General features: G+C 69.7%; 15 non-coding genes across 15 annotated transcripts; all 15 read right to left on the reverse strand.

Annotated features, from left to right (window-relative positions):
- Nucleotides 1–604: 604 nt before the first annotated feature.
- On the reverse strand, nucleotides 605–723 carry LOC137213852 (5S ribosomal RNA). Its single transcript, XR_010938472.1, has one exon. It is a non-coding gene; the product is annotated as a 5S ribosomal RNA (ribosomal RNA).
- A 938-nt stretch (nucleotides 724–1,661) lies between these two features.
- LOC137213853 (5S ribosomal RNA) lies at nucleotides 1,662–1,780 on the reverse strand. The gene has a single exon (XR_010938473.1). It is a non-coding gene; the product is annotated as a 5S ribosomal RNA (ribosomal RNA).
- A 2,699-nt stretch (nucleotides 1,781–4,479) lies between these two features.
- Nucleotides 4,480–4,598, reverse strand: LOC137213854 (5S ribosomal RNA). Its single transcript, XR_010938474.1, has one exon. It is a non-coding gene; the product is annotated as a 5S ribosomal RNA (ribosomal RNA).
- A 939-nt stretch (nucleotides 4,599–5,537) lies between these two features.
- LOC137213856 (5S ribosomal RNA) lies at nucleotides 5,538–5,656 on the reverse strand. The gene has a single exon (XR_010938475.1). It is a non-coding gene; the product is annotated as a 5S ribosomal RNA (ribosomal RNA).
- Nucleotides 5,657–6,593: 937 nt separating this feature from the next.
- On the reverse strand, nucleotides 6,594–6,712 carry LOC137213857 (5S ribosomal RNA). Its single transcript, XR_010938476.1, has one exon. It is a non-coding gene; the product is annotated as a 5S ribosomal RNA (ribosomal RNA).
- A 2,702-nt stretch (nucleotides 6,713–9,414) lies between these two features.
- LOC137213858 (5S ribosomal RNA) lies at nucleotides 9,415–9,533 on the reverse strand. Its single transcript, XR_010938477.1, has one exon. It is a non-coding gene; the product is annotated as a 5S ribosomal RNA (ribosomal RNA).
- Nucleotides 9,534–10,470: 937 nt separating this feature from the next.
- Nucleotides 10,471–10,589, reverse strand: LOC137213860 (5S ribosomal RNA). Its single transcript, XR_010938479.1, has one exon. It is a non-coding gene; the product is annotated as a 5S ribosomal RNA (ribosomal RNA).
- A 2,702-nt stretch (nucleotides 10,590–13,291) lies between these two features.
- LOC137213861 (5S ribosomal RNA) lies at nucleotides 13,292–13,410 on the reverse strand. The gene has a single exon (XR_010938480.1). It is a non-coding gene; the product is annotated as a 5S ribosomal RNA (ribosomal RNA).
- Nucleotides 13,411–14,347: 937 nt separating this feature from the next.
- LOC137213862 (5S ribosomal RNA) lies at nucleotides 14,348–14,466 on the reverse strand. Its single transcript, XR_010938481.1, has one exon. It is a non-coding gene; the product is annotated as a 5S ribosomal RNA (ribosomal RNA).
- A 2,702-nt stretch (nucleotides 14,467–17,168) lies between these two features.
- Nucleotides 17,169–17,287, reverse strand: LOC137213863 (5S ribosomal RNA). The gene has a single exon (XR_010938482.1). It is a non-coding gene; the product is annotated as a 5S ribosomal RNA (ribosomal RNA).
- A 937-nt stretch (nucleotides 17,288–18,224) lies between these two features.
- LOC137213864 (5S ribosomal RNA) lies at nucleotides 18,225–18,343 on the reverse strand. The gene has a single exon (XR_010938483.1). It is a non-coding gene; the product is annotated as a 5S ribosomal RNA (ribosomal RNA).
- Nucleotides 18,344–21,045: 2,702 nt separating this feature from the next.
- LOC137213865 (5S ribosomal RNA) lies at nucleotides 21,046–21,164 on the reverse strand. Its single transcript, XR_010938484.1, has one exon. It is a non-coding gene; the product is annotated as a 5S ribosomal RNA (ribosomal RNA).
- Nucleotides 21,165–22,101: 937 nt separating this feature from the next.
- On the reverse strand, nucleotides 22,102–22,220 carry LOC137213866 (5S ribosomal RNA). The gene has a single exon (XR_010938485.1). It is a non-coding gene; the product is annotated as a 5S ribosomal RNA (ribosomal RNA).
- Nucleotides 22,221–23,158: 938 nt separating this feature from the next.
- Nucleotides 23,159–23,277, reverse strand: LOC137213867 (5S ribosomal RNA). The gene has a single exon (XR_010938486.1). It is a non-coding gene; the product is annotated as a 5S ribosomal RNA (ribosomal RNA).
- Nucleotides 23,278–25,972: 2,695 nt separating this feature from the next.
- Nucleotides 25,973–26,091, reverse strand: LOC137213868 (5S ribosomal RNA). Its single transcript, XR_010938487.1, has one exon. It is a non-coding gene; the product is annotated as a 5S ribosomal RNA (ribosomal RNA).
- Between the last annotated feature and the right edge of the window lie 449 nt (nucleotides 26,092–26,540).

Below are 26,540 nucleotides of genomic sequence, written 5' to 3' on the forward strand. Positions count from 1 at the left end.
CCGCAGCCCGGGCCGGCCCTCCTGCCCGACAGCAGCCGGCCCGAAGCCACCGGGAGCCACCATTGAGTCGCCACGGCCCCTCAGCCCCGGCAAGGCCACCCTTGCCCCCACACCCCCCGCCGAGCTCAGGACCCCGCCCCTGGTGGCCGGCAGGCCCGGGGAAGCGGCCCCTGCCCTCGATCCCGCTCCAGCACCCAACCGCGGTGACACGCCAGAGGGGCGGGGTGGTGGTGGGGCGGGGCTTTTGTCGGAGGGAGCTGTGGAGGGACACACCGGCACACAGATGGCGGCGCCGGGGCTAGGCGCCGGTGGGGGCGGCCAGGTGCAGGTCGAGGGGCTCGCGGGCCGAAAGGACCGCCACTGGGCCCGCGGCGGAGTCTGGGTCTGGGCCAGCCACCCCGGGAGCGTCTGGGGTGCGGCTGCCTTCCAGGGCCGCCTTCTGGCCGCCTGGCCGGCCGGGCCGGCGGGGAGCGCCCCCGCCGGCGCGCGCCGTGGTGGGAGGGGCCTGAGGAGGTGGGGCCTGCAGCGGGGCCCGGCGGGGGCGGAGCCGGCGGCCCCCGCCGCGGGCGAGTAAAGGAGAAGGCGGGCGGAGCGGGAGGCAAAAAGCCTACAGCACCCGGTATTCCCAGGCGGTCTCCCATCCAAGTACTAACCAGGCCCGACCCTGCTTAGCTTCCGAGATCAGACGAGATCGGGCGCGTTCAGGGTGGTATGGCCGTAGACGGGGGCGGGGGGCCGCGGGCGGCCTCTTGAGGCCCAGTTTCGCTGGCGCTGGCGCCTTAACGCCAGCCTGGCGGCCGGCCCGCCCCGGCAGGGCCCCCTCGCCCGCCCAGGCAGGGGGAACGGAGGTCTCGGGTATCGGGCGGCGGCGGAGGGTTTGGCGACCACCTCCCAGCCCAGGGCGGCCGTGACCCAGCAAACCCTTCGGCGCTTGGCGCCCCGCCCAAGATCCCGCACGTCGCTCACAGGGACGTGGCCCCGGAGGCTTCAGGGCCCGGGGCCCGCGGTCCCTTGGGCATCGGTCCTGCCCGCCCACGCGGCGCTAGGCGCAGCCCGGCCGCAGCCCGGGCCGGCCCTCCTGCCCGACAGCAGCCGGCCCGAAGCCACCGGGAGCCACCATTGAGTCGCCACGGCCCCTCTGCCCCGGCAAGGCCACCCTTGCCCCCACACCCCCCGCCGAGCTCAGGACCCCGCCCCTGGTGGCCGGCAGGCCCGGGGAAGCGGCCCCTGCCCTCGATCCCGCTCCCGCACCCAACCGCGGTGACACGCCAGAGGGGCGGGGTGGTGGTGGGGCGGGGCTTTTGTCGGAGGGAGCTGTGGAGGGACACACAGGCACACAGGTGGCGGCGCCGGGGCTGGGCGCCGGTGGGGGCGGCCAGGTGCAGGTCGAGGGGCTCGCGGGCCGAAAGGACGGCCACTGGGCCCGCGGCGGAGTCTGGGTCCGGGCCAGCCACCCCGGGAGCGTCTGGGGTGCGGCTGCCTTCCAGGGCCGCCTTCTGGCCGCCTGGCCGGCCGGGCCGGCGGGGAGCGCCCCCGCCGGCGCGCGCCGTGGTGGGAGGGGCCTGAGGAGGTGGGGCCTGCAGCGGGGCCCGGCGGGGGCGGAGCCGGCGGCCCCCGCCGCGGGCGAGTAAAGGAGAAGGCGGGCGGAGCGGGAGGCAAAAAGCCTACAGCACCCGGTATTCCCAGGCGGTCTCCCATCCAAGTACTAACCAGGCCCGACCCTGCTTAGCTTCCGAGATCAGACGAGATCGGGCGCGTTCAGGGTGGTATGGCCGTAGACGGGGGCGGGGGCCGACGGCTGCCTCTTGAGGCCCAGTTTCGCTGGCGCTGGCGCCTTAACGCCAGCCTGGCGGCCGGCCCGCCCCGACAGGGCCCCCTCGCCCGCCCAGGCAGGGGGAACGGAGGTCTCGGGTATCGGGCGGCGGCGGAGGGTTTGGCGACCACCTCCCAGCCCAGGGCGGCCGTGACCCAGCAAACCCTTCGGCGCTTGGCGCCCCGCCCAAGATCCCGCACGTCGCTCACAGGGACGTGGCCCCGGAGGCTTCAGGGCCCGGGGCCCGCGGTCCCTTGGGCATCGGCCCTGCCCGCCCACGCGGCGCTAGGCGCAGCCCGGCCGCAGCCCGGGCCGGCCCTCCTGCCCGACAGCAGCCGGCCCGAAGCCACCGGGAGCCACCATTGAGTCGCCACGGCCCCTCAGCCCCGGCAAGGCCACCCTTGCCCCCACACCCCCCGCCGAGCTCAGGACCCCGCCCCTGGTGGCCGGCAGGCCCGGGGAAGCGGCCCCTGCCCTCGATCCCGCTCCCGCACCCAACCGCGGTGACACGCCAGAGGGGCGGGGTGGTGGTGGGGCGGGGCTTTTGTCGGAGGGAGCTGTGGAGGGACACACAGGCACACAGGTGGCGGCGCCGGGGCTGGGCGCCGGTGGGGGCGGCCAGGTGCAGGTCGAGGGGCTCGCGGGCCAAAAGGACAGCAACTGGGCCCATGGCGGAGTCTGGGTCTGGAGGGCTCTGAGCCTCCATCCGCTCTGGTGCCTCGGGTCTACCGGCCCGACGCCTGGTAGCGCGACACCCCACCGGCCCACAGACGTAGCCTCCCCAGCTGTGCTCACAGCGAGTCCAACCGCAGCCTGCATCCCTCCACGGGACACTTGGATTACTCCCGCGATCCCCACGAGGTGCGGCACCCGCTGGCCGAATGGGCTGAGATCCTGCCCTTGCGGCGCCCTGTGGCCACCTCTGCCTCCCTCACGGTACTGGCCGAGGCCTCGGACCAGCGGGCCCCGGCTCCCAGCTCAGCGCTGCTCCTCCGCCCCTCTCACCTCCTGCCCGACGTCCAGGCTACCGAGCACCCTCCACCCCCGCCCACCTTCATGCCACTCAGCCGGAACCCGGGAGGCAATGCCAACTACCAGGTGTATGACAGTCTGGTGCTGAAGCGGCAACCGCAGGAGGGCCAAGCGCGGGCCAACTCGCTGCTACCTTCCACCTCGGCCTCCAGGCCCTCTCTGCACGGGAGCCAGACTGGGAAAATGAACTTACCAGCAGCAAATGGGGGCAGGGGCAGGGGGCGGCAGGGCATGGAGAGAGGAATAAAGAGCTCCAGAGTCCAGGAAACATTGGTGGTCTGTGGCTTGGAAGCGCCACTCCTTCTGCCAGCCTGGGTCCCTGCGCTTGGCTTCCTGCAATAAGAAGCCAGTGTCCCCTTCTTGGCCTGAGGGTCCCTTTGGTTTAGTGGCCACAGTTCTGCCAGCAGGCCCCTCCTGGTCCTATACCATGCACTAAGTACATCTGCAGCTGCAGACTCCAAACCCCTGGTCTCTGGGCACCTCCTCTGTGTCTCAGCTGTCCCTGTCCACAGAGAGCCTCATACAAGACGTTGCTTCCAAACTGGGAGGTTCCACATCTGGGCAGGTCCAGCTCCAGGCCCAGTGAAGGGCATGAAGAAGGCTGAGGCTCTGGACTCCAGCCAGGCCTTCAGCAGGCCTCTGAGGCCAAGGTCTTCCTAGTCTCAAGAGGGGCCAAGAGACGCAATGTGTCATTTGAACAAGTGAGTCAGCGGGCGGTGAGCGAATGAGTGACCGCTCGAGGGGATGTATGCCGGCCACCGGGCCCTGTTTGACTGTCCAGGCTCAGCTTACCTGACCCTGGTTACCAGGGAATGCCACTCTGGGCCCTCCTTTTCATCCCCCTCCCTCACTGTGACCTCACCACCTGCCCCATTATGACCCAGTCTGGCTCCCAGTTAAAACTGGAGGGCAGAGGGCCCAGGCAGTCCTGGGACCAACGGCCATGGGTGAGCGAAACTACTACCGAGCCGAGCCGTTCACTGGCCCCATCCCCAGGAAATGCCAGGAGCAAGGATACTCAATTCTTCTGATCCCGGTCAGCTTCATCTTGCTCAACGTGGGGATCAACATGGTGACTATGGTCAGGGCAGGATCTGTGCAGCGCGGTTGGGGGAGCCCTGGGGTCTTGAAGGGGCTGAGGTGGGAGGGCTGCTGGGGTGTGACAGGACAAGGGTTGGATTTCAGGGCTCACCCTGCTCCCGGCCTCCCCCCTCCCCTTCTTCCCTCAACTCTGGAGGCATCTGAAGAGATTCTTGCGGGCACTTTTCAATCGTATTTTCCACAAAGGTGAGTGGGCGCCGGCGTGGGTTCAGGGGATGTGGGCCTGTCCCCTTTCTTCTATCCCTGCCTTGATTCTCAGCCCCTCAGGAACCCAGGCCCTGACCCATCTCGCCTTTCCCCACAGACAAGCAAGCCAGCTGTGTAGGCACCCATGGCATGTGCATGCGCTGCTCCGTGGATCCCAAGAACCTGTGCTCAAGAGTTTCTTCCCACTTCTGCCGTCGCCCAAGCTTCCTGCTCGGGCAGGTAAACCACCTTGACTACTGCCTGCAGCGGGGCTCGGCGGGGGCGGAGCCGGCGGCCCCCCCGCCGCGGGCGAGTAAAGGAGAAGGCGGGCGGAGCGGGAGGCAAAAAGCCTACAGCACCCGGTATTCCCAGGCGGTCTCCCATCCAAGTACTAACCAGGCCCGACCCTGCTTAGCTTCCGAGATCAGACGAGATCGGGCGCGTTCAGGGTGGTATGGCCGTAGACGGGGGCGGGGGCCGACGGCTGCCTCTTGAGGCCCAGTTTCGCTGGCGCTGGCGCCTTAACGCCAGCCTGGCGGCCGGCCCGCCCCGGCAGGGCCCCCTCGCCCGCCCAGGCAGGGGGAACGGAGGTCTCGGGTATCGGGCGGCGGCGGAGGGTTTGGCGACCACCTCCCAGCCCAGGGCGGCCGTGACCCAGCAAACCCTTCGGCGCTTGGCGCCCCGCCCAAGATCCCGCACGTCGCTCACAGGGACGTGGCCCCGGAGGCTTCAGGCCCCGGGGCCCGTGGTCCCTTGGGCATCGGTCCTGCCCGCCCACGCGGAGCTAGGCGCAGCCCGGCCGCAGCCCGGGCCGGCCCTCCTGCCTGACAGCAGCCGGCCCGAAGCCACCGGGAGCCACCATTGAGTCGCCACGGCCCCTCAGCCCCGGCAAGGCCACCCTTGCCCCCACACCCCCCGCCGAGCTCAGGACCCCGCCCCTGGTGGCCGGCAGGCCCGGGGAAGCGGCCCCTGCCCTCGATCCCGCTCCAGCACCCAACCGCGGTGACACGCCAGAGGGGCGGGGTGGTGGTGGGGCGGGGCTTTTGTCGGAGGGAGCTGTGGAGGGACACACCGGCACACAGATGGCGGCGCCGGGGCTAGGCGCCGGTGGGGGCGGCCAGGTGCAGGTCGAGGGGCTCGCGGGCCGAAAGGACGGCCACTGGGCCCGCGGCGGAGTCTGGGTCTGGGCCAGCCACCACGGGAGCGTCTGGGGTGCGGCTGCCTTCCAGGGCCGCCTTCTGGCCGCCTGGCCGGCCGGGCCGGCGGGGAGCGCCCCCGCCGGCGCGCGCCGTGGTGGGAGGGGCCTGAGGAGGTGGGTCCTGCAGCGGGGCCCGGCGGGGGCGGAGCCGGCGGCCCCCCCGCCGCGGGCGAGTAAAGGAGAAGGCGGGCGGAGCGGGAGGCAAAAAGCCTACAGCACCCGGTATTCCCAGGCGGTCTCCCATCCAAGTACTAACCAGGCCCGACCCTGCTTAGCTTCCGAGATCAGACGAGATCGGGCGCGTTCAGGGTGGTATGGCCGTAGACGGGGGCGGGGGCCGCGGGCGGCCTCTTGAGGCCCAGTTTCGCTGGCGCTGGCGCCTTAACGCCAGCCTGGCGGCCGGCCCGCCCCGGCAGGGCCCCCTCGCCCGCCCAGGCAGGGGGAACGGAGGTCTCGGGTATCGGGCGGCGGCGGAGGGTTTGGCGACCACCTCCCAGCCCAGGGCGGCCGTGACCCAGCAAACCCTTCGGCGCTTGGCGCCCCGCCCAAGATCCCGCACGTCGCTCACAGGGACGTGGCCCCGGAGGCTTCAGGCCCCGGGGCCCGTGGTCCCTTGGGCATCGGTCCTGCCCGCCCACGCGGAGCTAGGCGCAGCCCGGCCGCAGCCCGGGCCGGCCCTCCTGCCTGACAGCAGCCGGCCCGAAGCCACCGGGAGCCACCATTGAGTCGCCACGGCCCCTCAGCCCCGGCAAGGCCACCCTTGCCCCCACACCCCCCGCCGAGCTCAGGACCCCGCCCCTGGTGGCCGGCAGGCCCGGGGAAGCGGCCCCTGCCCTCGATCCCGCTCCAGCACCCAACCGCTGTGACACGCCAGAGGGGCGGGGTGGTGGTGGGGCGGGGCTTTTGTCGGAGGGAGCTGTGGAGGGACACACCGGCACACAGATGGCGGCGCCGGGGCTAGGCGCCGGTGGGGGCGGCCAGGTGCAGGTCGAGGGGCTCGCGGGCCGAAAGGACGGCCACTGGGCCCGCGGCGGAGTCTGGGTCTGGGCCAGCCACCCCGGGAGCGTCTGGGGTGCGGCTGCCTTCCAGGGCCGCCTTCTGGCCGCCTGGCCGGCCGGGCCGGCGGGGAGCGCCCCCGCCGGCGCGCGCCGTGGTGGGAGGGGCCTGAGGAGGTGGGGCCTGCAGCGGGGCCCGGCGGGGGCGGAGCCGGCGGCCCCCGCCGCGGGCGAGTAAAGGAGAAGGCGGGCGGAGCGGGAGGCAAAAAGCCTACAGCACCCGGTATTCCCAGGCGGTCTCCCATCCAAGTACTAACCAGGCCCGACCCTGCTTAGCTTCCGAGATCAGACGAGATCGGGCGCGTTCAGGGTGGTATGGCCGTAGACGGGGGCGGGGGGCCGCGGGCGGCCTCTTGAGGCCCAGTTTCGCTGGCGCTGGCGCCTTAACGCCAGCCTGGCGGCCGGCCCGCCCCGGCAGGGCCCCCTCGCCCGCCCAGGCAGGGGGAACGGAGGTCTCGGGTATCGGGCGGCGGCGGAGGGTTTGGCGACCACCTCCCAGCCCAGGGCGGCCGTGACCCAGCAAACCCTTCGGCGCTTGGCGCCCCGCCCAAGATCCCGCACGTCGCTCACAGGGACGTGGCCCCGGAGGCTTCAGGGCCCGGGGCCCGCGGTCCCTTGGGCATCGGTCCTGCCCGCCCACGCGGCGCTAGGCGCAGCCCGGCCGCAGCCCGGGCCGGCCCTCCTGCCCGACAGCAGCCGGCCCGAAGCCACCGGGAGCCACCATTGAGTCGCCACGGCCCCTCAGCCCCGGCAAGGCCACCCTTGCCCCCACACCCCCCGCCGAGCTCAGGACCCCGCCCCTGGTGGCCGGCAGGCCCGGGGAAGCGGCCCCTGCCCTCGATCCCGCTCCCGCACCCAACCGCGGTGACACGCCAGAGGGGCGGGGTGGTGGTGGGGCGGGGCTTTTGTCGGAGGGAGCTGTGGAGGGACACACAGGCACACAGGTGGCGGCGCCGGGGCTGGGCGCCGGTGGGGGCGGCCAGGTGCAGGTCGAGGGGCTCGCGGGCCAAAAGGACAGCAACTGGGCCCATGGCGGAGTCTGGGTCTGGAGGGCTCTGAGCCTCCATCCGCTCTGGTGCCTCGGGTCTACCGGCCCGACGCCTGGTAGCGCGACACCCCACCGGCCCACAGACGTAGCCTCCCCAGCTGTGCTCACAGCGAGTCCAACCGCAGCCTGCATCCCTCCACGGGACACTTGGATTACTCCCGCGATCCCCACGAGGTACGGCACCCGCTGGCCGAATGGGCTGAGATCCTGCCCTTGCGGCGCCCTGTGGCCACCTCCGCCTCCCTCACGGTACTGGCCGAGGCCTCGGACCAGCGGGCCCCGGCTCCCAGCTCAGCGCTGCTCCTCCGCCCCTCTCACCTCCTGCCCGACGTCCAGGCTACCGAGCACCCTCCACCCCCGCCCACCTTCATGCCACTCAGCCGGAACCCGGGAGGCAATGCCAACTACCAGGTGTGTATGACAGTCTGGTGCTGAAGCGGCAACCGCAGGAGGGCCAAGCGCGGGCCAACTCGCTGCTACCTTCCACCTCGGCCTCCAGGCCCTCTCTGCACGGGAGCCAGACTGGGAAAATGAACTTACCAGCAGCAAATGGGGGCAGGGGCAGGGGGCGGCAGGGCATGGAGAGAGGAATAAAGAGCTCCAGAGTCCAGGAAACATTGGTGGTCTGTGGCTTGGAAGCGCCACTCCTTCTGCCAGCCTGGGTCCCTGCGCTTGGCTTCCTGCAATAAGAAGCCAGTGTCCCCTTCTTGGCCTGAGGGTCCCTTTGGTTTAGTGGCCACAGTTCTGCCAGCAGGCCCCTCCTGGTCCTATACCATGCACTAAGTACATCTGCAGCTGCAGACTCCAAACCCCTGGTCTCTGGGCACCTCCTCTGTGTCTCAGCTGTCCCTGTCCACAGAGAGCCTCATACAAGACGTTGCTTCCAAACTGGGAGGTTCCACATCTGGGCAGGTCCAGCTCCAGGCCCAGTGAAGGGCATGAAGAAGGCTGAGGCTCTGGACTCCAGCCAGGCCTTCAGCAGGCCTCTGAGGCCAAGGTCTTCCTAGTCTCAAGAGGGGCCAAGAGACGCAATGTGTCATTTGAACAAGTGAGTCAGCGGGCGGTGAGCGAATGAGTGACCGCTCGAGGGGATGTATGCCGGCCACCGGGCCCTGTTTGACTGTCCAGGCTCAGCTTACCTGACCCTGGTTACCAGGGAATGCCACTCTGGGCCCTCCTTTTCATCCCCCTCCCTCACTGTGACCTCACCACCTGCCCCATTATGACCCAGTCTGGCTCCCAGTTAAAACTGGAGGGCAGAGGGCCCAGGCAGTCCTGGGACCAACGGCCATGGGTGAGCGAAACTACTACCGAGCCGAGCCGTTCACTGGCCCCATCCCCAGGAAATGCCAGGAGCAAGGATACTCAATTCTTCTGATCCCGGTCAGCTTCATCTTGCTCAACGTGGGGATCAACATGGTGACTATGGTCAGGGCAGGATCTGTGCAGCGCGGTTGGGGGAGCCCTGGGGTCTTGAAGGGGCTGAGGTGGGAGGGCTGCTGGGGTGTGACAGGACAAGGGTTGGATTTCAGGGCTCACCCTGCTCCCGGCCTCCCCCCTCCCCTTCTTCCCTCAACTCTGGAGGCATCTGAAGAGATTCTTGCGGGCACTTTTCAATCGTATTTTCCACAAAGGTGAGTGGGCGCCGGCGTGGGTTCAGGGGATGTGGGCCTGTCCCCTTTCTTCTATCCCTGCCTTGATTCTCAGCCCCTCAGGAACCCAGGCCCTGACCCATCTCGCCTTTCCCCACAGACAAGCAAGCCAGCTGTGTAGGCACCCATGGCATGTGCATGCGCTGCTCCGTGGATCCCAAGAACCTGTGCTCAAGAGTTTCTTCCCACTTCTGCCGTCGCCCAAGCTTCCTGCTCGGGCAGGTAAACCACCTTGACTACTGCCTGCAGCGGGGCTCGGCGGGGGCGGAGCCGGCGGCCCCCCCGCCGCGGGCGAGTAAAGGAGAAGGCGGGCGGAGCGGGAGGCAAAAAGCCTACAGCACCCGGTATTCCCAGGCGGTCTCCCATCCAAGTACTAACCAGGCCCGACCCTGCTTAGCTTCCGAGATCAGACGAGATCGGGCGCGTTCAGGGTGGTATGGCCGTAGACGGGGGCGGGGGCCGACGGCTGCCTCTTGAGGCCCAGTTTCGCTGGCGCTGGCGCCTTAACGCCAGCCTGGCGGCCGGCCCGCCCCGGCAGGGCCCCCTCGCCCGCCCAGGCAGGGGGAACGGAGGTCTCGGGTATCGGGCGGCGGCGGAGGGTTTGGCGACCACCTCCCAGCCCAGGGCGGCCGTGACCCAGCAAACCCTTCGGCGCTTGGCGCCCCGCCCAAGATCCCGCACGTCGCTCACAGGGACGTGGCCCCGGAGGCTTCAGGCCCCGGGGCCCGTGGTCCCTTGGGCATCGGTCCTGCCCGCCCACGCGGAGCTAGGCGCAGCCCGGCCGCAGCCCGGGCCGGCCCTCCTGCCTGACAGCAGCCGGCCCGAAGCCACCGGGAGCCACCATTGAGTCGCCACGGCCCCTCAGCCCCGGCAAGGCCACCCTTGCCCCCACACCCCCCGCCGAGCTCAGGACCCCGCCCCTGGTGGCCGGCAGGCCCGGGGAAGCGGCCCCTGCCCTCGATCCCGCTCCAGCACCCAACCGCGGTGACACGCCAGAGGGGCGGGGTGGTGGTGGGGCGGGGCTTTTGTCGGAGGGAGCTGTGGAGGGACACACCGGCACACAGATGGCGGCGCCGGGGCTAGGCGCCGGTGGGGGCGGCCAGGTGCAGGTCGAGGGGCTCGCGGGCCGAAAGGACGGCCACTGGGCCCGCGGCGGAGTCTGGGTCTGGGCCAGCCACCCCGGGAGCGTCTGGGGTGCGGCTGCCTTCCAGGGCCGCCTTCTGGCCGCCTGGCCGGCCGGGCCGGCGGGGAGCGCCCCCGCCGGCGCGCGCCGTGGTGGGAGGGGCCTGAGGAGGTGGGGCCTGCAGCGGGGCCCGGCGGGGGCGGAGCCGGCGGCCCCCGCCGCGGGCGAGTAAAGGAGAAGGCGGGCGGAGCGGGAGGCAAAAAGCCTACAGCACCCGGTATTCCCAGGCGGTCTCCCATCCAAGTACTAACCAGGCCCGACCCTGCTTAGCTTCCGAGATCAGACGAGATCGGGCGCGTTCAGGGTGGTATGGCCGTAGACGGGGGCGGGGGGCCGCGGGCGGCCTCTTGAGGCCCAGTTTCGCTGGCGCTGGCGCCTTAACGCCAGCCTGGCGGCCGGCCCGCCCCGGCAGGGCCCCCTCGCCCGCCCAGGCAGGGGGAACGGAGGTCTCGGGTATCGGGCGGCGGCGGAGGGTTTGGCGACCACCTCCCAGCCCAGGGCGGCCGTGACCCAGCAAACCCTTCGGCGCTTGGCGCCCCGCCCAAGATCCCGCACGTCGCTCACAGGGACGTGGCCCCGGAGGCTTCAGGGCCCGGGGCCCGCGGTCCCTTGGGCATCGGTCCTGCCCGCCCACGCGGCGCTAGGCGCAGCCCGGCCGCAGCCCGGGCCGGCCCTCCTGCCCGACAGCAGCCGGCCCGAAGCCACCGGGAGCCACCATTGAGTCGCCACGGCCCCTCAGCCCCGGCAAGGCCACCCTTGCCCCCACACCCCCCGCCGAGCTCAGGACCCCGCCCCTGGTGGCCGGCAGGCCCGGGGAAGCGGCCCCTGCCCTCGATCCCGCTCCCGCACCCAACCGCGGTGACACGCCAGAGGGGCGGGGTGGTGGTGGGGCGGGGCTTTTGTCGGAGGGAGCTGTGGAGGGACACACAGGCACACAGGTGGCGGCGCCGGGGCTGGGCGCCGGTGGGGGCGGCCAGGTGCAGGTCGAGGGGCTCGCGGGCCAAAAGGACAGCAACTGGGCCCATGGCGGAGTCTGGGTCTGGAGGGCTCTGAGCCTCCATCCGCTCTGGTGCCTCGGGTCTACAGGCCCGACGCCTGGTAGCGCGACACCCCACCGGCCCACAGACGTAGCCTCCCCAGCTGTGCTCACAGCGAGTCCAACCGCAGCCTGCATCCCTCCACGGGACACTTGGATTACTCCCGCGATCCCCACGAGGTGCGGCACCCGCTGGCCGAATGGGCTGAGATCCTGCCCTTGCGGCGCCCTGTGGCCACCTCCGCCTCCCTCACGGTACTGGCCGAGGCCTCGGACCAGCGGGCCCCGGCTCCCAGCTCAGCGCTGCTCCTCCGCCCCTCTCACCTCCTGCCCGACGTCCAGGCTACCGAGCACCCTCCACCCCCGCCCACCTTCATGCCACTCAGCCGGAACCCGGGAGGCAATGCCAACTACCAGGTGTGTATGACAGTCTGGTGCTGAAGCGGCAACCGCAGGAGGGCCAAGCGCGGGCCAACTCGCTGCTACCTTCCACCTCGGCCTCCAGGCCCTCTCTGCATGGGAGCCAGACTGGGAAAATGAACTTACCAGCAGCAAATGGGGGCAGGGGCAGGGGGCGGCAGGGCATGGAGAGAGGAATAAAGAGCTCCAGAGTCCAGGAAACATTGGTGGTCTGTGGCTTGGAAGCGCCACTCCTTCTGCCAGCCTGGGTCCCTGCGCTTGGCTTCCTGCAATAAGAAGCCAGTGTCCCCTTCTTGGCCTGAGGGTCCCTTTGGTTTAGTGGCCACAGTTCTGCCAGCAGGCCCCTCCTGGTCCTATACCATGCACTAAGTACATCTGCAGCTGCAGACTCCAAACCCCTGGTCTCTGGGCACCTCCTCTGTGTCTCAGCTGTCCCTGTCCACAGAGAGCCTCATACAAGACGTTGCTTCCAAACTGGGAGGTTCCACATCTGGGCAGGTCCAGCTCCAGGCCCAGTGAAGGGCATGAAGAAGGCTGAGGCTCTGGACTCCAGCCAGGCCTTCAGCAGGCCTCTGAGGCCAAGGTCTTCCTAGTCTCAAGAGGGGCCAAGAGACGCAATGTGTCATTTGAACAAGTGAGTCAGCGGGCGGTGAGCGAATGAGTGACCGCTCGAGGGGATGTATGCCGGCCACCGGGCCCTGTTTGACTGTCCAGGCTCAGCTTACCTGACCCTGGTTACCAGGGAATGCCACTCTGGGCCCTCCTTTTCATCCCCCTCCCTCACTGTGACCTCACCACCTGCCCCATTATGACCCAGTCTGGCTCCCAGTTAAAACTGGAGGGCAGAGGGCCCAGGCAGTCCTGGGACCAACGGCCATGGGTGAGCGAAACTACTACCGAGCCGAGCCGTTCACTGGCCCCATCCCCAGGAAATGCCAGGAGCAAGGATACTCAATTCTTCTGATCCCGGTCAGCTTCATCTTGCTCAACGTGGGGATCAACATGGTGACTATGGTCAGGGCAGGATCTGTGCAGCGCGGTTGGGGGAGCCCTGGGGTCTTGAAGGGGCTGAGGTGGGAGGGCTGCTGGGGTGTGACAGGACAAGGGTTGGATTTCAGGGCTCACCCTGCTCCCGGCCTCCCCCCTCCCCTTCTTCCCTCAACTCTGGAGGCATCTGAAGAGATTCTTGCGGGCACTTTTCAATCGTATTTTCCACAAAGGTGAGTGGGCGCCGGCGTGGGTTCAGGGGATGTGGGCCTGTCCCCTTTCTTCTATCCCTGCCTTGATTCTCAGCCCCTCAGGAACCCAGGCCCTGACCCATCTCGCCTTTCCCCACAGACAAGCAAGCCAGCTGTGTAGGCACCCATGGCATGTGCATGCGCTGCTCCGTGGATCCCAAGAACCTGTGCTCAAGAGTTTCTTCCCACTTCTGCCGTCGCCCAAGCTTCCTGCTCGGGCAGGTAAACCACCTTGACTACTGCCTGCAGCGGGGCTCGGCGGGGGCGGAGCCGGCGGCCCCCCCGCCGCGGGCGAGTAAAGGAGAAGGCGGGCGGAGCGGGAGGCAAAAAGCCTACAGCACCCGGTATTCCCAGGCGGTCTCCCATCCAAGTACTAACCAGGCCCGACCCTGCTTAGCTTCCGAGATCAGACGAGATCGGGCGCGTTCAGGGTGGTATGGCCGTAGACGGGGGCGGGGGCCGCGGGCGGCCTCTTGAGGCCCAGTTTCGCTGGCGCTGGCGCCTTAACGCCAGCCTGGCGGCCGGCCCGCCCCGGCAGGGCCCCCTCGCCCGCCCAGGCAGGGGGAACGGAGGTCTCGGGTATCGGGCGGCGGCGGAGGGTTTGGCGACCACCTCCCAGCCCAGGGCGGCCGTGACCCAGCAAACCCTTCGGCGCTTGGCGCCCCGCCCAAGATCCCGCACGTCGCTCACAGGGACGTGGCCCCGGAGGCTTCAGGCCCCGGGGCCCGTGGTCCCTTGGGCATCGGTCCTGCCCGCCCACGCGGAGCTAGGCGCAGCCCGGCCGCAGCCCGGGCCGGCCCTCCTGCCTGACAGCAGCCGGCCCGAAGCCACCGGGAGCCACCATTGAGTCGCCACGGCCCCTCAGCCCCGGCAAGGCCACCCTTGCCCCCACACCCCCCGCCGAGCTCAGGACCCCGCCCCTGGTGGCCGGCAGGCCCGGGGAAGCGGCCCCTGCCCTCGATCCCGCTCCAGCACCCAACCGCTGTGACACGCCAGAGGGGCGGTGTGGTGGTGGGGCGGGGCTTTTGTCGGAGGGAGCTGTGGAGGGACACACCGGCACACAGATGGCGGCGCCGGGGCTAGGCGCCGGTGGGGGCGGCCAGGTGCAGGTCGAGGGGCTCGCGGGCCGAAAGGACGGCCACTGGGCCCGCGGCGGAGTCTGGGTCTGGGCCAGCCACCCCGGGAGCGTCTGGGGTGCGGCTGCCTTCCAGGGCCGCCTTCTGGCCGCCTGGCCGGCCGGGCCGGCGGGGAGCGCCCCCGCCGGCGCGCGCCGTGGTGGGAGGGGCCTGAGGAGGTGGGGCCTGCAGCGGGGCCCGGCGGGGGCGGAGCCGGCGGCCCCCGCCGCGGGCGAGTAAAGGAGAAGGCGGGCGGAGCGGGAGGCAAAAAGCCTACAGCACCCGGTATTCCCAGGCGGTCTCCCATCCAAGTACTAACCAGGCCCGACCCTGCTTAGCTTCCGAGATCAGACGAGATCGGGCGCGTTCAGGGTGGTATGGCCGTAGACGGGGGCGGGGGGCCGCGGGCGGCCTCTTGAGGCCCAGTTTCGCTGGCGCTGGCGCCTTAACGCCAGCCTGGCGGCCGGCCCGCCCCGGCAGGGCCCCCTCGCCCGCCCAGGCAGGGGGAACGGAGGTCTCGGGTATCGGGCGGCGGCGGAGGGTTTGGCGACCACCTCCCAGCCCAGGGCGGCCGTGACCCAGCAAACCCTTCGGCGCTTGGCGCCCCGCCCAAGATCCCGCACGTCGCTCACAGGGACGTGGCCCCGGAGGCTTCAGGGCCCGGGGCCCGCGGTCCCTTGGGCATCGGTCCTGCCCGCCCACGCGGCGCTAGGCGCAGCCCGGCCGCAGCCCGGGCCGGCCCTCCTGCCCGACAGCAGCCGGCCCGAAGCCACCGGGAGCCACCATTGAGTCGCCACGGCCCCTCTGCCCCGGCAAGGCCACCCTTGCCCCCACACCCCCCGCCGAGCTCAGGACCCCGCCCCTGGTGGCCGGCAGGCCCGGGGAAGCGGCCCCTGCCCTCGATCCCGCTCCCGCACCCAACCGCGGTGACACGCCAGAGGGGCGGGGTGGTGGTGGGGCGGGGCTTTTGTCGGAGGGAGCTGTGGAGGGACACACAGGCACACAGGTGGCGGCGCCGGGGCTGGGCGCCGGTGGGGGCGGCCAGGTGCAGGTCGAGGGGCTCGCGGGCCAAAAGGACAGCAACTGGGCCCATGGCGGAGTCTGGGTCTGGAGGGCTCTGAGCCTCCATCCGCTCTGGTGCCTCGGGTCTACCGGCCCGACGCCTGGTAGCGCGACACCCCACCGGCCCACAGACGTAGCCTCCCCAGCTGTGCTCACAGCGAGTCCAACCACAGCCTGCATCCCTCCACGGGACACTTGGATTACTCCCGCGATCCCCACGAGGTGCGGCACCCGCTGGCCGAATGGGCTGAGATCCTGCCCTTGCGGCGCCCTGTGGCCACCTCCGCCTCCCTCACGGTACTGGCCGAGGCCTCGGACCAGCGGGCCCCGGCTCCCAGCTCAGCGCTGCTCCTCCGCCCCTCTCACCTCCTGCCCGACGTCCAGGCTACCGAGCACCCTCCACCCCCGCCCACCTTCATGCCACTCAGCCGGAACCCGGGAGGCAATGCCAACTACCAGGTGTGTATGACAGTCTGGTGCTGAAGCGGCAACCGCAGGAGGGCCAAGCGCGGGCCAACTCGCTGCTACCTTCCACCTCGGCCTCCAGGCCCTCTCTGCACGGGAGCCAGACTGGGAAAATGAACTTACCAGCAGCAAATGGGGGCAGGGGCAGGGGGCGGCAGGGCATGGAGAGAGGAATAAAGAGCTCCAGAGTCCAGGAAACATTGGTGGTCTGTGGCTTGGAAGCGCCACTCCTTCTGCCAGCCTGGGTCCCTGCGCTTGGCTTCCTGCAATAAGAAGCCAGTGTCCCCTTCTTGGCCTGAGGGTCCCTTTGGTTTAGTGGCCACAGTTCTGCCAGCAGGCCCCTCCTGGTCCTATACCATGCACTAAGTACATCTGCAGCTGCAGACTCCAAACCCCTGGTCTCTGGGCACCTCCTCTGTGTCTCAGCTGTCCCTGTCCACAGAGAGCCTCATACAAGACGTTGCTTCCAAACTGGGAGGTTCCACATCTGGGCAGGTCCAGCTCCAGGCCCAGTGAAGGGCATGAAGAAGGCTGAGGCTCTGGACTCCAGCCAGGCCTTCAGCAGGCCTCTGAGGCCAAGGTCTTCCTAGTCTCAAGAGGGGCCAAGAGACGCAATGTGTCATTTGAACAAGTGAGTCAGCGGGCGGTGAGCGAATGAGTGACCGCTCGAGGGGATGTATGCCGGCCACCGGGCCCTGTTTGACTGTCCAGGCTCAGCTTACCTGACCCTGGTTACCAGGGAATGCCACTCTGGGCCCTCCTTTTCATCCCCCTCCCTCACTGTGACCTCACCACCTGCCCCATTATGACCCAGTCTGGCTCCCAGTTAAAACTGGAGGGCAGAGGGCCCAGGCAGTCCTGGGACCAACGGCCATGGGTGAGCGAAACTACTACCGAGCCGAGCCGTTCACTGGCCCCATCCCCAGGAAATGCCAGGAGCAAGGATACTCAATTCTTCTGATCCCGGTCAGCTTCATCTTGCTCAACGTGGGGATCAACATGGTGACTATGGTCAGGGCAGGATCTGTGCAGCGCGGTTGGGGGAGCCCTGGGGTCTTGAAGGGGCTGAGGTGGGAGGGCTGCTGGGGTGTGACAGGACAAGGGTTGGATTTCAGGGCTCACCCTGCTCCCGGCCTCCCCCCTCCCCTTCTTCCCTCAACTCTGGAGGCATCTGAAGAGATTCTTGCGGGCACTTTTCAATCGTATTTTCCACAAAGGTGAGTGGGCGCCGGCGTGGGTTCAGGGGATGTGGGCCTGTCCCCTTTCTTCTATCCCTGCCTTGATTCTCAGCCCCTCAGGAACCCAGGCCCTGACCCATCTCGCCTTTCCCCACAGACAAGCAAGCCAGCTGTGTAGGCACCCATGGCATGTGCATGCGCTGCTCCGTGGATCCCAAGAACCTGTGCTCAAGAGTTTCTTCCCACTTCTGCCGTCGCCCAAGCTTCCTGCTCGGGCAGGTAAACCACCTTGACTACTGCCTGCAGCGGGGCTCGGCGGGGGCGGAGCCGGCGGCCCCCCCGCCGCGGGCGAGTAAAGGAGAAGGCGGGCGGAGCGGGAGGCAAAAAGCCTACAGCACCCGGTATTCCCAGGCGGTCTCCCATCCAAGTACTAACCAGGCCCGACCCTGCTTAGCTTCCGAGATCAGACGAGATCGGGCGCGTTCAGGGTGGTATGGCCGTAGACGGGGGCGGGGGCCGCGGGCGGCCTCTTGAGGCCCAGTTTCGCTGGCGCTGGCGCCTTAACGCCAGCCTGGCGGCCGGCCCGCCCCGGCAGGGCCCCCTCGCCCGCCCAGGCAGGGGGAACGGAGGTCTCGGGTATCGGGCGGCGGCGGAGGGTTTGGCGACCACCTCCCAGCCCAGGGCGGCCGTGACCCAGCAAACCCTTCGGCGCTTGGCGCCCCGCCCAAGATCCCGCACGTCGCTCACAGGGACGTGGCCCCGGAGGCTTCAGGCCCCGGGGCCCGTGGTCCCTTGGGCATCGGTCCTGCCCGCCCACGCGGAGCTAGGCGCAGCCCGGCCGCAGCCCGGGCCGGCCCTCCTGCCTGACAGCAGCCGGCCCGAAGCCACCGGGAGCCACCATTGAGTCGCCACGGCCCCTCAGCCCCGGCAAGGCCACCCTTGCCCCCACACCCCCCGCCGAGCTCAGGACCCCGCCCCTGGTGGCCGGCAGGCCCGGGGAAGCGGCCCCTGCCCTCGATCCCGCTCCAGCACCCAACCGCGGTGACACGCCAGAGGGGCGGGGTGGTGGTGGGGCGGGGCTTTTGTCGGAGGGAGCTGTGGAGGGACACACCGGCACACAGATGGCGGCGCCGGGGCTAGGCGCCGGTGGGGGCGGCCAGGTGCAGGTCGAGGGGCTCGCGGGCCGAAAGGACGGCCACTGGGCCCGCGGCGGAGTCTGGGTCTGGGCCAGCCACCCCGGGAGCGTCTGGGGTGCGGCTGCCTTCCAGGGCCGCCTTCTGGCCGCCTGGCCGGCCGGGCCGGCGGGGAGCGCCCCCGCCGGCGCGCGCCGTGGTGGGAGGGGCCTGAGGAGGTGGGGCCTGCAGCGGGGCCCGGCGGGGGCGGAGCCGGCGGCCCCCGCCTCGGGCGAGTAAAGGAGAAGGCGGGCGGAGCGGGAGGCAAAAAGCCTACAGCACCCGGTATTCCCAGGCGGTCTCCCATCCAAGTACTAACCAGGCCCGACCCTGCTTAGCTTCCGAGATCAGACGAGATCGGGCGCGTTCAGGGTGGTATGGCCGTAGACGGGGGCGGGGGGCCGCGGGCGGCCTCTTGAGGCCCAGTTTCGCTGGCGCTGGCGCCTTAACGCCAGCCTGGCGGCCGGCCCGCCCCGGCAGGGCCCCCTCGCCCGCCCAGGCAGGGGGAACGGAGGTCTCGGGTATCGGGCGGCGGCGGAGGGTTTGGCGACCACCTCCCAGCCCAGGGCGGCCGTGACCCAGCAAACCCTTCGGCGCTTGGCGCCCCGCCCAAGATCCCGCACGTCGCTCACAGGGACGTGGCCCCGGAGGCTTCAGGGCCCGGGGCCCGCGGTCCCTTGGGCATCGGTCCTGCCCGCCCACGCGGCGCTAGGCGCAGCCCGGCCGCAGCCCGGGCCGGCCCTCCTGCCCGACAGCAGCCGGCCCGAAGCCACCGGGAGCCACCATTGAGTCGCCACGGCCCCTCTGCCCCGGCAAGGCCACCCTTGCCCCCACACCCCCCGCCGAGCTCAGGACCCCGCCCCTGGTGGCCGGCAGGCCCGGGGAAGCGGCCCCTGCCCTCGATCCCCCTCCCGCACCCAACCGCGGTGACACGCCAGAGGGGCGGGGTGGTGGTGGGGCGGGGCTTTTGTCGGAGGGAGCTGTGGAGGGACACACAGGCACACAGGTGGCGGCGCCGGGGCTGGGCGCCGGTGGGGGCGGCCAGGTGCAGGTCGAGGGGCTCGCGGGCCAAAAGGACAGCAACTGGGCCCATGGCGGAGTCTGGGTCTGGAGGGCTCTGAGCCTCCATCCGCTCTGGTGCCTCGGGTCTACCGGCCCGACGCCTGGTAGCGCGACACCCCACCGGCCCACAGACGTAGCCTCCCCAGCTGTGCTCACAGCGAGTCCAACCGCAGCCTGCATCCCTCCACGGGACACTTGGATTACTCCCGCGATCCCCACGAGGTGCGGCACCCGCTGGCCGAATGGGCTGAGATCCTGCCCTTGCGGCGCCCTGTGGCCACCTCCGCCTCCCTCACGGTACTGGCCGAGGCCTCGGACCAGCGGGCCCCGGCTCCCAGCTCAGCGCTGCTCCTCTGCCCCTCTCACCTCCTGCCCGACGTCCAGGCTACCGAGCACCCTCCACCCCCGCCCACCTTCATGCCACTCAGCCGGAACCCGGGAGGCAATGCCAACTACCAGGTGTGTATGACAGTCTGGTGCTGAAGCGGCAACCGCAGGAGGGCCAAGCGCGGGCCAACTCGCTGCTACCTTCCACCTCGGCCTCCAGGCCCTCTCTGCACGGGAGCCAGACTGGGAAAATGAACTTACCAGCAGCAAATGGGGGCAGGGGCAGGGGGCGGCAGGGCATGGAGAGAGGAATAAAGAGCTCCAGAGTCCAGGAAACATTGGTGGTCTGTGGCTTGGAAGCGCCACTCCTTCTGCCAGCCTGGGTCCCTGCGCTTGGCTTCCTGCAATAAGAAGCCAGTGTCCCCTTCTTGGCCTGAGGGTCCCTTTGGTTTAGTGGCCACAGTTCTGCCAGCAGGCCCCTCCTGGTCCTATACCATGCACTAAGTACATCTGCAGCTGCAGACTCCAAACCCCTGGTCTCTGGGCACCTCCTCTGTGTCTCAGCTGTCCCTGTCCACAGAGAGCCTCATACAAGACGTTGCTTCCAAACTGGGAGGTTCCACATCTGGGCAGGTCCAGCTCCAGGCCCAGTGAAGGGCATGAAGAAGGCTGAGGCTCTGGACTCCAGCCAGGCCTTCAGCAGGCCTCTGAGGCCAAGGTCTTCCTAGTCTCAAGAGGGGCCAAGAGACGCAATGTGTCATTTGAACAAGTGAGTCAGCGGGCGGTGAGCGAATGAGTGACCGCTCGAGGGGATGTATGCCGGCCACCGGGCCCTGTTTGACTGTCCAGGCTCAGCTTACCTGACCCTGGTTACCAGGGAATGCCACTCTGGGCCCTCCTTTTCATCCCCCTCCCTCACTGTGACCTCACCACCTGCCCCATTATGACCCAGTCTGGCTCCCAGTTAAAACTGGAGGGCAGAGGGCCCAGGCAGTCCTGGGACCAACGGCCATGGGTGAGCGAAACTACTACCGAGCCGAGCCGTTCACTGGCCCCATCCCCAGGAAATGCCAGGAGCAAGGATACTCAATTCTTCTGATCCCGGTCAGCTTCATCTTGCTCAACGTGGGGATCAACATGGTGACTATGGTCAGGGCAGGATCTGTGCAGCGCGGTTGGGGGAGCCCTGGGGTCTTGAAGGGGCTGAGGTGGGAGGGCTGCTGGGGTGTGACAGGACAAGGGTTGGATTTCAGGGCTCACCCTGCTCCCGGCCTCCCCCCTCCCCTTCTTCCCTCAACTCTGGAGGCATCTGAAGAGATTCTTGCGGGCACTTTTCAATCGTATTTTCCACAAAGGTGAGTGGGCGCCGGCGTGGGTTCAGGGGATGTGGGCCTGTCCCCTTTCTTCTATCCCTGCCTTGATTCTCAGCCCCTCAGGAACCCAGGCCCTGACCCATCTCGCCTTTCCCCACAGACAAGCAAGCCAGCTGTGTAGGCACCCATGGCATGTGCATGCGCTGCTCCGTGGATCCCAAGAACCTGCGCTCAAGAGTTTCTTCCCACTTCTGCCGTCGCCCAAGCTTCCTGCTCGGGCAGGTAAACCACCTTGACTACTGCCTGCAGCGGGGCTCGGCGGGGGCGGAGCCGGCGGCCCCCCCGCCGCGGGCGAGTAAAGGAGAAGGCGGGCGGAGCGGGAGGCAAAAAGCCTACAGCACCCGGTATTCCCAGGCGGTCTCCCATCCAAGTACTAACCAGGCCCGACCCTGCTTAGCTTCCGAGATCAGACGAGATCGGGCGCGTTCAGGGTGGTATGGCCGTAGACGGGGGCGGGGGCCGACGGCTGCCTCTTGAGGCCCAGTTTCGCCGGCGCTGGCGCCTTAACGCCAGCCTGGCGGCCGGCCCGCCCCGGCAGGGCCCCCTCGCCCGCCCAGGCAGGGGGAACGGAGGTCTCGGGTATCGGGCGGCGGCGGAGGGTTTGGCGACCACCTCCCAGCCCAGGGCGGCCGTGACCCAGCAAACCCTTCGGCGCTTGGCGCCCCGCCCAAGATCCCGCACGTCGCTCACAGGGACGTGGCCCCGGAGGCTTCAGGCCCCGGGGCCCGTGGTCCCTTGGGCATCGGTCCTGCCCGCCCACGCGGAGCTAGGCGCAGCCCGGCCGCAGCCCGGGCCGGCCCTCCTGCCCGACAGCAGCCGGCCCGAAGCCACCGGGAGCCACCATTGAGTCGCCACGGCCCCTCAGCCCCGGCAAGGCCACCCTTGTCCCCACACCCCCCGCCGAGCTCAGGACCCCGCCCCTGGTGGCCGGCAGGCCCGGGGAAGCGGCCCCTGCCCTCGATCCCGCTCCAGCACCCAACCGCGGTGACACGCCAGAGGGGCGGGGTGGTGGTGGGGCGGGGCTTTTGTCGGAGGGAGCTGTGGAGGGACACACCGGCACACAGATGGCGGCGCCGGGGCTAGGCGCCGGTGGGGGCGGCCAGGTGCAGGTCGAGGGGCTCGCGGGCCGAAAGGACGGCCACTGGGCCCGCGGCGGAGTCTGGGTCTGGGCCAGCCACCCCGGGAGCGTCTGGGGTGCGGCTGCCTTCCAGGGCCGCCTTCTGGCCGCCTGGCCGGCCGGGCCGGCGGGGAGCGCCCCCGCCGGCGCGCGCCGTGGTGGGAGGGGCCTGAGGAGGTGGGGCCTGCAGCGGGGCCCGGCGGGGGCGGAGCCGGCGGCCCCCGCCGCGGGCGAGTAAAGGAGAAGGCGGGCGGAGCGGGAGGCAAAAAGCCTACAGCACCCGGTATTCCCAGGCGGTCTCCCATCCAAGTACTAACCAGGCCCGACCCTGCTTAGCTTCCGAGATCAGACGAGATCGGGCGCGTTCAGGGTGGTATGGCCGTAGACGGGGGCGGGGGGCCGCGGGCGGCCTCTTGAGGCCCAGTTTCGCTGGCGCTGGCGCCTTAACGCCAGCCTGGCGGCCGGCCCGCCCCGGCAGGGCCCCCTCGCCCGCCCAGGCAGGGGGAACGGAGGTCTCGGGTATCGGGCGGCAGCGGAGGGTTTGGCGACCACCTCCCAGCCCAGGGCGGCCGTGACCCAGCAAACCCTTCGGCGCTTGGCGCCCCGCCCAAGATCCCGCACGTCGCTCACAGGGACGTGGCCCCGGAGGCTTCAGGGCCCGGGGCCCGCGGTCCCTTGGGCATCGGTCCTGCCCGCCCACGCGGCGCTAGGCGCAGCCCGGCCGCAGCCCGGGCCGGCCCTCCTGCCCGACAGCAGCCGGCCCGAAGCCACCGGGAGCCACCATTGAGTCGCCACGGCCCCTCTGCCCCGGCAAGGCCACCCTTGCCCCCACACCCCCCGCCGAGCTCAGGACCCCGCCCCTGGTGGCCGGCAGGCCCGGGGAAGCGGCCCCTGCCCTCGATCCCGCTCCCGCACCCAACCGCGGTGACACGCCAGAGGGGCGGGGTGGTGGTGGGGCGGGGCTTTTGTCGGAGGGAGCTGTGGAGGGACACACAGGCACACAGGTGGCGGCGCCGGGGCTGGGCGCCGGTGGGGGCGGCCAGGTGCAGGTCGAGGGGCTCGCGGGCCGAAAGGACGGCCACTGGGCCCGCGGCGGAGTCTGGGTCCGGGCCAGCCACCCCGGGAGCGTCTGGGGTGCGGCTGCCTTCCAGGGCCGCCTTCTGGCCGCCTGGCCGGCCGGGCCGGCGGGGAGCGCCCCCGCCGGCGCGCGCCGTGGTGGGAGGGGCCTGAGGAGGTGGGGCCTGCAGCGGGGCCCGGCGGGGGCGGAGCCGGCGGCCCCCGCCGCGGGCGAGTAAAGGAGAAGGCGGGCGGAGCGGGAGGCAAAAAGCCTACAGCACCCGGTATTCCCAGGCGGTCTCCCATCCAAGTACTAACCAGGCCCGACCCTGCTTAGCTTCCGAGATCAGACGAGATCGGGCGCGTTCAGGGTGGTATGGCCGTAGACGGGGGCGGGGGCCGACGGCTGCCTCTTGAGGCCCAGTTTCGCTGGCGCTGGCGCCTTAACGCCAGCCTGGCGGCCGGCCCGCCCCGACAGGGCCCCCTCGCCCGCCCAGGCAGGGGGAACGGAGGTCTCGGGTATCGGGCGGCGGCGGAGGGTTTGGCGACCACCTCCCAGCCCAGGGCGGCCGTGACCCAGCAAACCCTTCGGCGCTTGGCGCCCCGCCCAAGATCCCGCACGTCGCTCACAGGGACGTGGCCCCGGAGGCTTCAGGGCCCGGGGCCCGCGGTCCCTTGGGCATCGGCCCTGCCCGCCCACGCGGCGCTAGGCGCAGCCCGGCCGCAGCCCGGGCCGGCCCTCCTGCCCGACAGCAGCCGGCCCGAAGCCACCGGGAGCCACCATTGAGTCGCCACGGCCCCTCAGCCCCGGCAAGGCCACCCTTGCCCCCACACCCCCCGCCGAGCTCAGGACCCCGCCCCTGGTGGCCGGCAGGCCCGGGGAAGCGGCCCCTGCCCTCGATCCCGCTCCTGCACCCGGCCGCGGTGACACGCCAGAGGGGCGGGGTGTGGGGGGGCTTTTGTCGGAGGGAGCTGTGGAGGGACACACCGGCACACAGGTGGCGGCGCCGGGGCTGGGCGCCGGTGGGGGCGGCCAGGTGCAGGTCGAGGGGCTCGCGGGCCGAAATGACGGCAACTGGGCCCATGGCGGAGTCTGGGTCTGGAGGGCTCTGAGCCTCCATCCGCTCTGGTGCCTCGGGTCTACCGGCCCGAAGCCTGGTAGCGCGACACCCCACCGGCCCACAGACGTAGCCTCCCCAGCTGTGCTCACAGCGAGTCCAACCGCAGCCTGCATCCCTCCACGGGACACTTGGATTACTCCCGCGATCCCCACGAGGTGCGGCACCCGCTGGCCGAATGGGCTGAGATCCTGCCCTTGCGGCGCCCTGTGGCCACCTCCGCCTCCCTCACGGTACTGGCCGAGGCCTCGGACCAGCGGGCCCCGGCTCCCAGCTCAGCGCTGCTCCTCCGCCCCTCTCACCTCCTGCCCGACGTCCAGGCTACCGAGCACCCTCCACCCCCGCCCACCTTCATGCCACTCAGCCGGAACCCGGGAGGCAATGCCAACTACCAGGTGTGTATGACAGTCTGGTGCTGAAGCGGCAACCGCAGGAGGGCCAAGCGCGGGCCAACTCGCTGCTACCTTCCACCTCGGCCTCCAGGCCCTCTCTGCACGGGAGCCAGACTGGGAAAATGAACTTACCAGCAGCAAATGGGGGCAGGGGCAGGGGGCGGCAGGGCATGGAGAGAGGAATAAAGAGCTCCAGAGTCCAGGAAACATTGGTGGTCTGTGGCTTGGAAGCGCCACTCCTTCTGCCAGCCTGGGTCCCTGCGCTTGGCTTCCTGCAATAAGAAGCCAGTGTCCCCTTCTTGGCCTGAGGGTCCCTTTGGTTTAGTGGCCACAGTTCTGCCAGCAGGCCCCTCCTGGTCCTATACCATGCACTAAGTACATCTGCAGCTGCAGACTCCAAACCCCTGGTCTCTGGGCACCTCCTCTGTGTCTCAGCTGTCCCTGTCCACAGAGAGCCTCATACAAGACGTTGCTTCCAAACTGGGAGGTTCCACATCTGGGCAGGTCCAGCTCCAGGCCCAGTGAAGGGCATGAAGAAGGCTGAGGCTCTGGACTCCAGCCAGGCCTTCAGCAGGCCTCTGAGGCCAAGGTCTTCCTAGTCTCAAGAGGGGCCAAGAGACGCAATGTGTCATTTGAACAAGTGAGTCAGCGGGCGGTGAGCGAATGAGTGACCGCTCGAGGGGATGTATGCCGGCCACCGGGCCCTGTTTGACTGTCCAGGCTCAGCTTACCTGACCCTGGTTACCAGGGAATGCCACTCTGGGCCCTCCTTTTCATCCCCCTCCCTCACTGTGACCTCACCACCTGCCCCATTATGACCCAGTCTGGCTCCCAGTTAAAACTGGAGGGCAGAGGGCCCAGGCAGTCCTGGGACCAACGGCCATGGGTGAGCGAAACTACTACCGAGCCGAGCCGTTCACTGGCCCCATCCCCAGGAAATGCCAGGAGCAAGGATACTCAATTCTTCTGATCCCGGTCAGCTTCATCTTGCTCAACGTGGGGATCAACATGGTGACTATGGTCAGGGCAGGATCTGTGCAGCGCGGTTGGGGGAGCCCTGGGGTCTTGAAGGGGCTGAGGTGGGAGGGCTGCTGGGGTGTGACAGGACAAGGGTTGGATTTCAGGGCTCACCCTGCTCCCGGCCTCCCCCCTCCCCTTCTTCCCTCAACTCTGGAGGCATCTGAAGAGATTCTTGCGGGCACTTTTCAATCGTATTTTCCACAAAGGTGAGTGGGCGCCGGCGTGGGTTCAGGGGATGTGGGCCTGTCCCCTTTCTTCTATCCCTGCCTTGATTCTCAGCCCCTCAGGAACCCAGGCCCTGACCCATCTCGCCTTTCCCCACAGACAAGCAAGCCAGCTGTGTAGGCACCCATGGCATGTGCATGCGCTGCTCCGTGGATCCCAAGAACCTGCGCTCAAGAGTTTCTTCCCACTTCTGCCGTCGCCCAAGCTTCCTGCTCGGGCAGGTAAACCACCTTGACTACTGCCTGCAGCGGGGCTCGGCGGGGGCGGAGCCGGCGGCCCCCCCGCCGCGGGCGAGTAAAGGAGAAGGCGGGCGGAGCGGGAGGCAAAAAGCCTACAGCACCCGGTATTCCCAGGCGGTCTCCCATCCAAGTACTAACCAGGCCCGACCCTGCTTAGCTTCCGAGATCAGACGAGATCGGGCGCGTTCAGGGTGGTATGGCCGTAGACGGGGGCGGGGGCCGACGGCTGCCTCTTGAGGCCCAGTTTCGCTGGCGCTGGCGCCTTAACGCCAGCCTGGCGGCCGGCCCGCCCCGGCAGGGCCCCCTCGCCCGCCCAGGCAGGGGGAACGGAGGTCTCGGGTATCGGGCGGCGGCGGAGGGTTTGGCGACCACCTCCCAGCCCAGGGCGGCCGTGACCCAGCAAACCCTTCGGCGCTTGGCGCCCCGCCCAAGATCCCGCACGTCGCTCACAGGGACGTGGCCCCGGAGGCTTCAGGCCCCGGGGCCCGTGGTCCCTTGGGCATCGGTCCTGCCCGCCCACGCGGAGCTAGGCGCAGCCCGGCCGCAGCCCGGGCCGGCCCTCCTGCCCGACAGCAGCCGGCCCGAAGCCACCGGGAGCCACCATTGAGTCGCCACGGCCCCTCAGCCCCGGCAAGGCCACCCTTGCCCCCACACCCC

Source organism: Pseudorca crassidens, chromosome 19 (genome assembly GCF_039906515.1).
Source record: "Pseudorca crassidens isolate mPseCra1 chromosome 19, mPseCra1.hap1, whole genome shotgun sequence".
NCBI classification, from domain to species: Eukaryota; Metazoa; Chordata; class Mammalia; order Artiodactyla; family Delphinidae; genus Pseudorca; species Pseudorca crassidens.